The sequence below is a fragment of the Aotus nancymaae genome, unplaced genomic scaffold (assembly GCF_030222135.1).
Source record: "Aotus nancymaae isolate 86718 unplaced genomic scaffold, 86718_ANA_hifiasm-v0.15.2.pri h1tg000019l, whole genome shotgun sequence".
NCBI lineage: Eukaryota > Metazoa > Chordata > Mammalia > Primates > Aotidae > Aotus > Aotus nancymaae.
The window spans coordinates 53,236,702-53,242,701 of record NW_026988431.1 but is presented as its reverse complement, the minus strand read 5'-3'; the positions used below and the strand labels follow the sequence as shown (position 1 = coordinate 53,242,701).

At 44.2% G+C, this 6,000-nt stretch overlaps 1 protein-coding gene across 2 annotated transcripts in view; it reads left to right on the top strand.

Annotated features, from left to right (window-relative positions):
* The first annotated feature begins 1,075 nt into the window (after nucleotides 1–1,075).
* Nucleotides 1,076–6,000, top strand: part of TRIM59 (tripartite motif containing 59) — a 33,008-nt gene continuing 28,083 nt past the window's right edge. For both annotated transcript variants that reach the window (XR_010343486.1, XM_012447343.3), the window contains exons 1-2: nucleotides 1,076–1,165; nucleotides 2,090–2,165. The gene's annotated coding sequence lies outside the window, so the exon portion shown is untranslated. The remainder of the gene's footprint in view (nucleotides 1,166–2,089; nucleotides 2,166–6,000) is intronic.

Here is a 6,000-nt window from a genome sequence, read left to right as displayed (position 1 = left end):
AATCCTGCTAAAATTTGTCTCTGCCCACCTAAGTGAAACCTTAACTTCACTTTGGAATGCTGACCCCATTTGGAGCTGGTGTTTCCTGGGTGGCTACCCGCAAGCCTGACGCTGGAATAAACGCTATACTTAATCATATTTCCTAAACCTCACTATTTAAGGTTGACAGGAGAGGGAAGTGGTGATGTCTTGAGATAAAGCTGAATAAAGTTTCTCAAGAAAAAAAGGGAAAGGGACCACTGAGCTGTATGTTTTCTAACTCTAGGGAGTCAGAGAGGTGAAGCAGGAACTTGAAGTTGGAAGTGTTGAGTTGGACAGCTCTCATCTCTAGACAATACTTTCATGAAGTGGAAAAACGTGAGAAGAGGACGAAGGCCAGGAAGAGACGCAGGGATCCACCCACCCCAGTCCGGGGTTTCCCACTCGCTCTTGGAGTTCTTCGAGTACAAAGAGCGCTCCCAAGCCCCTTCTCTTGTGCTCATCCCAGTGCTCGGGTGAGTCAGGTCTCCGGAACTCGTAACAAAAGCAAACAGCTGAGCGGCGGAGGGTGCTGGAGACAGGTGTGGGTATGCCCCCAAGGACGCGTGGCGACTTCCCGGAGCAGCGGGTCTGTGAGGCTACGAGGGAAGACCCTGCGCTCCATAGCCTAGCAGCAGGCCATGCCCATGTGGCTCCAAGTAAAAGTTCCCCAGAAACCGCCGGCCGCCGGCGCTGTGCCTTGGCCCGTGCTAGATCCCGTCTCTCGCCCCGACCATCGGTGCCATCCGGATTCCCCAGGCGGAACCCCAGTTCAAGAAGCCCGCCGGCCGAAGCTCCCCACGGGCTAGAGAGCCGCCTACGCAAGTTTCCGAGACGCGGCCAGCGCCTAGCACGCAGGCGCGGAAAGCTGGGAGCCAGTCTCGAGCCGACCCCTGCCACCAGCCTCGGGCCGCGCCGTCCGCCGTTTACTTTCGAACAAGCCCAGCAATCGTTCCCATTGGCCGACGCCACACAGTTGAATGTTGCCTGCAGCCTGCGCGTGCGCCGCGAGGCCCCGCCCCGTCTGGGCACCTGAAGCCCTTCGGGGTAGAGGAGGGCGGAGCCTCGGGGCGACTCTCAGCGTCTGCCGGGCGGTCTTGGCGCATTTTCGGTGCTGTGGAGTCGCCTGGTCCGCTTCCTCCCCGCGGTGAGTCTAAGAACCTTTTATTCGAATCCGAGAAGGCGGCTCTGAGTCTTTTTTCTTTACCTGGAGCACAGGCTGGTGTGCCCAGTGTGTTTGGCGGGGAATCCTGGGGGCGTGACGATGGAGGGGGGTGGCTCGGGTCCTGCACTCATTCCGTCGTGTCCCACACGGGAGTTCGGGGAACTCCTTTCCTGCCCCTCCACTCTGGAGCTGGGTTCCTGTGAGGGAGGAGGCCTCTCTGGTGGAGAGGGTCAAATGAGCGGACGCTGCCGAGTCGGTCAGCCCCGCGGGTGTTGGCGGCCGGGCGGGCGCCGAGGCGGAGACGCTTTAGGAGGGAGGCCTGGGAGAGTGGAGCTTCGAGAAGGGGAAGGGAAGAGTACTGCCATTTTGAGCCCCTTTGTGCGAGGTGCTCGCAGGACTTAACTGGGTTAGGTGCAGTTATGCCCATTTTACAGATGTGAAGCCTCAATTTTGAGGTGCGTTAGGTACATCTGACCCAAGGTCCCACAGCATTGAAATGGCAGAACAGAGATGAGCAGACTATATTAAATCAGTTTTAATTTTGAGCTGGCAAAGTCTTTTACTCCTATGGATACTTTTATCTTGCAGTTAATTTTAAGCACTCTAAAATGACCGTGAGTATTGGTTCTGCCATCACCATTGTTGGTTAATATTGTCGAGAGCTCATAAGCTATTTGACATTGCAAAAAGAGGTCCTTCGTGACAGTGTGTTAGTTCATAGAGTTGGGATTTTCAAGGTACTGTCGATACCTCCACTTCAGCTCCAGCAACTGTTGGTATTTGTGACTTTTTTGAAAACAGTGAGACACAGTGAAGATAAACATCAAAGACAGTGAACTAACAACGATTTTTATGACATGAGACAATAAATCGAAAACATTAAAGATAACATTATTTTAATTTTAGAATAAGAATAAAGGATTCTGGAAGACTTGGAGAAGATAGTGCATTCAGTCCCCAAACCAGGAGATCGGCGAAGTAGGTAAGTTCTGAGACATTAAGTGACTATGGAAAACATTTTAATTAAGTTCTTACAGAGTGTATGATTTAAAGTATTAGGTGAAATTTAAAAGTCTGGAAAAAACATTCTGTTGGTAGAGTAAGTAGCCATTTAATTTGGCAAGACGAAATTTTGAGTTTAGGTAATGTTAGTTTTGACATTGCCTTTCACCAAACACGTTGCTGAGTATTTTCCACTGGATATATTTTTACTTTGAAAGGTATAACAAAAGCAATTAAAGCCTCAACTTCTCAAGTCAATCACTGGTTAAACTGAATTAATAGTTAAAATCAGCTGGCCATAGTTTTTTTTTTTTTAATTTGAAAAAGTTTTGGTGCCCTCTCATTATATTTGTATATTTATATGTGACAAGATTATTTGTTTAAAATCTTGTTTCTCAGACTTTCTGGAACAATGTTAAAAAAAAATCCTATATATGTATATCAGTAGTGCAGTTGTAGTTATTTCTTAAGTAAGGCTTGAATTGCATGACATGTGTTTCTTCTTTAGGGCCACAAAGATGTGAGCCTCAGTTTGGGTGGTGGCACCACTTGAATTTTCCTATACTTAAAGCTGACTCACTAGAAGTCTTTGGGCAAGTCATCGAATTCTATACTGTAGTAAATACATTTTCTTTTCAGAGGTTGTAAAATGTAATGAACGTTTTATAGCCGTTCATGTTTAGAGCTGAAAGGCAGGAAAGCATTAGTGAATTAAAACTTAAAAACTGGTTTATACAGGAGACTGGGTAATTATATTTTTGGTGCTATTTAATTCATCATCTGTTATACTGTTTGTTACCTAATATACCAGTTAGACATCATGGAGGCTCCCTAGTGAATTGGCCCTCTGGAGAAAGACTTAATAAAAAGTTTGGAAATTCAGAAATGTATTTGTTTTTGACACTTAAACAAACTAGACATTAGTGAAATAATTTATAAATAGAGTGATTTAGTCAGGTTTCTTTCTGAGAAGATTCTTTTTTTATATTCATATTTCTTGGTGACTTAAAAGAGAAGCAGGAAATCTTGAAGTGCTGGTTTTCACACGGGCTTAGTACTCACTAGAGGAAAATACATTTTACATCGATTATTTTGCTTTTTTGCTTTTTAAAGACAAAATAGTGTAAATTGATTCAAATTCATTTAGCAAAAGAAAGACTGGATAATAGGGAAGATACTTAAAATTTTTTTAAAGTTTTTTTTTATTGTGTAAAATATACTTAACATAAAATTTACATCTTAATCTTTTTTTTTTTTTGAGACAGAGTCTCGTTCAGTCGCCAGGCGCCAGGCTGCAGTGCAGTGGCATGATCTCTGCTCACTGCAACCTCTGCCTCCTGGGTTCAAGCAATTCTTCTGCCTGAGCCTCCCAAGTAGCTGGGACTACAGGCGTGTGCCACTACTCCCAGCTAATTTTTGTATTTTTAGTAGAGACGGGATTTCATCATGTTGGCCAGGATGGTCTCGAACTCCTGACCTTGTGATCTGCCCGCCTTGGCCTCCCAAAGTGCTGAGATTACAAGCATGAGCCACCACATTGTTATCTTTATGAGTATGCAGTTTGGTGGTATTAAATACATTCAGATTGTTTTGTAACTATCACCACTATCTCCAGAACTTTTTCATCTTCCCCAAACTGAAAACTGTGTACCCATTAAACCAGCAGTCCTCAACCTTTTGGCACCAGGGACCAGTCTTGTCAAAAACGGTTTTTCCATGGACAGAGGTCGGGTGGGTGGTGGATGGTTTTGTGATAAAACTGTTCCATTGCATATCATCAGGCATTAGTTAGATTCTCACAATGAGTCCACAACCTAGATCCCTCGCATGCGTGGTTTACAGTAGGGTTCACACTCTTATGAGAATCTAATGAAGCCACTGATCTGGCAGGAGGTGGCGTTCAGGCGGGCTTGCCCACCACCATGGCAGGGGTGTGGGGTGGGTAGGGAGGGTTTGGGACCCCTGCATTAAACAGTAACTCAGCATATTCCCTGCTCTCAAGCCTTAGCAACTACCATTTTACTTTCTGTCTTTGTGGACTGCTTATTGGTTTTGATATTATATGCTTTTTCACATGTGTGTGATTGTAAATTTTTTTCCCATTGAACTGAGTGAATTATATTAATAGATTTTCTGTTAGCGAATTAACTTTATATTTCTGTAAACCTTACTTAGTCATGGTACAGTGTTGTTTTAAATGTACTCCTGTATTTTTGCTAACATTGTATTTAGAATTTTACATCAGTGTCCATTTTTGAAATTGGTCCATTTTTAATTTGTATTATCTCAGGTTTTGGTATCGTGTTATACTGTCTTCAAAACAATTAGCAAACTTTTCATATTTGTATTCTGGAACAGTTGAGTAGGGTCTAGTCCACACTTTAAGGAAGAGGAGATTTCAAGAGTATCCAGGAAGTGTAGGTCATTGGGGGCCATTTTAGAGGCTGCTTATCACAGATGAGCTAATGGCTTGTTTATTTACTTAAAGAACCAACTCTTAGACCAGTCATGGTGGCTCACAACCATATTCTTAGCACTTTGGGAGGCTGAGGCGAGAGGATCTCTTGAGACCAGGATTTTGAGACCAGCCTGTAGTGAGACCCTATCTCTACAAAGCGTAAAAACATTAGGCATATGTGTTGACATGCACCTGTAGTTCCAGCTACTTGGAAGGCTAAGCTGGGAGGATTGTTTGAGCCTGGGAAGTTGAGGCTGCAGTGAACCTTCATCACACCACTGCATTCTAGCCCTGGTTACAGAGCAAGATTCCGTCTCAAAAAGAGCCATCTTTTGGATTTATCAGTTCTAGCAATTTTTTTTTTGATAGAGTCTTGCTCTGTCATTCAGACTGGAGTGCAGTGGTGCGATCTTGGCTCACTGTAACCTCTGCTTCCCGGGTTTAAGTGATTTTCCTGCCTCAGCCTCCCCAGTAGCTGGGATTATTGGCATGCATTACCATGCCTAGCTAATTTTTTGTGTTTTTAATAGAGATGGGGTTTCACCATGTTGGCCAGGATGGTCTCGATCTCTTGACCTCGTGATCCGCCTGCCTCGGCCTCCCAAAGTGCTGGGATTACAGGCGTGAGCCACCACACCTGGCTAGTTTTAGCAATTTAAGTTTTCTAGTTCATTATCATCTTCCATTTTTCTGTCTTCTTTTTTTTTTTAAAGACAAAATCTAGCTCTGTAGTTTAGGCTAGAATGCAGTGGTACGACCATGGATCAAGGCTCACTGCAGCCTGGACCTCCCAGGCTCAAGCAATCCATCCTCCTCAGCCTCCTGAGTAGCTAGGACTAATAGGCGTGTGCCACTATGCTTAGCTGAGTTCTTTATTTTTTGTAGAGATGGGGTTTCACTGTGTTGCTAGGGCTGGTCTCAAACCGCTGTGCTCAAATGATCCTCCCACTTTGGCCTTCCCAAGTGCTGGGATTACAGGTGTGAGTCACCATATCAGGCCTATCTTTATTCTTTTTTTCCACTTTTCCCCGTTTTTTTCCCTTTTAAAAGTTGAATTCTCATTTTATGTTCTTTTTGGTTTTGTGAGGAAAGTGTGTGGTGTCAGCTCTGCCCATATCTTTTTTTTAACTCTGCAGATTCTACTGAGAGTATTTCTGTTGTTTATCACATGAATAAATTATGTCTTGGCTATGTACAGAATTCTCGGCTCATATCCTTGTCCTTCTAGACCTTGTGGACATTGCTACATTGTCTTCTAGCATTCCTTGTTGCAGGTGATGTTCTGGTTATTTCCTGCTGTGTAACAAACATCTGAAAGTTCGGCTGGCCTGATGTTCAAGACGTCTTTTTCATTCAT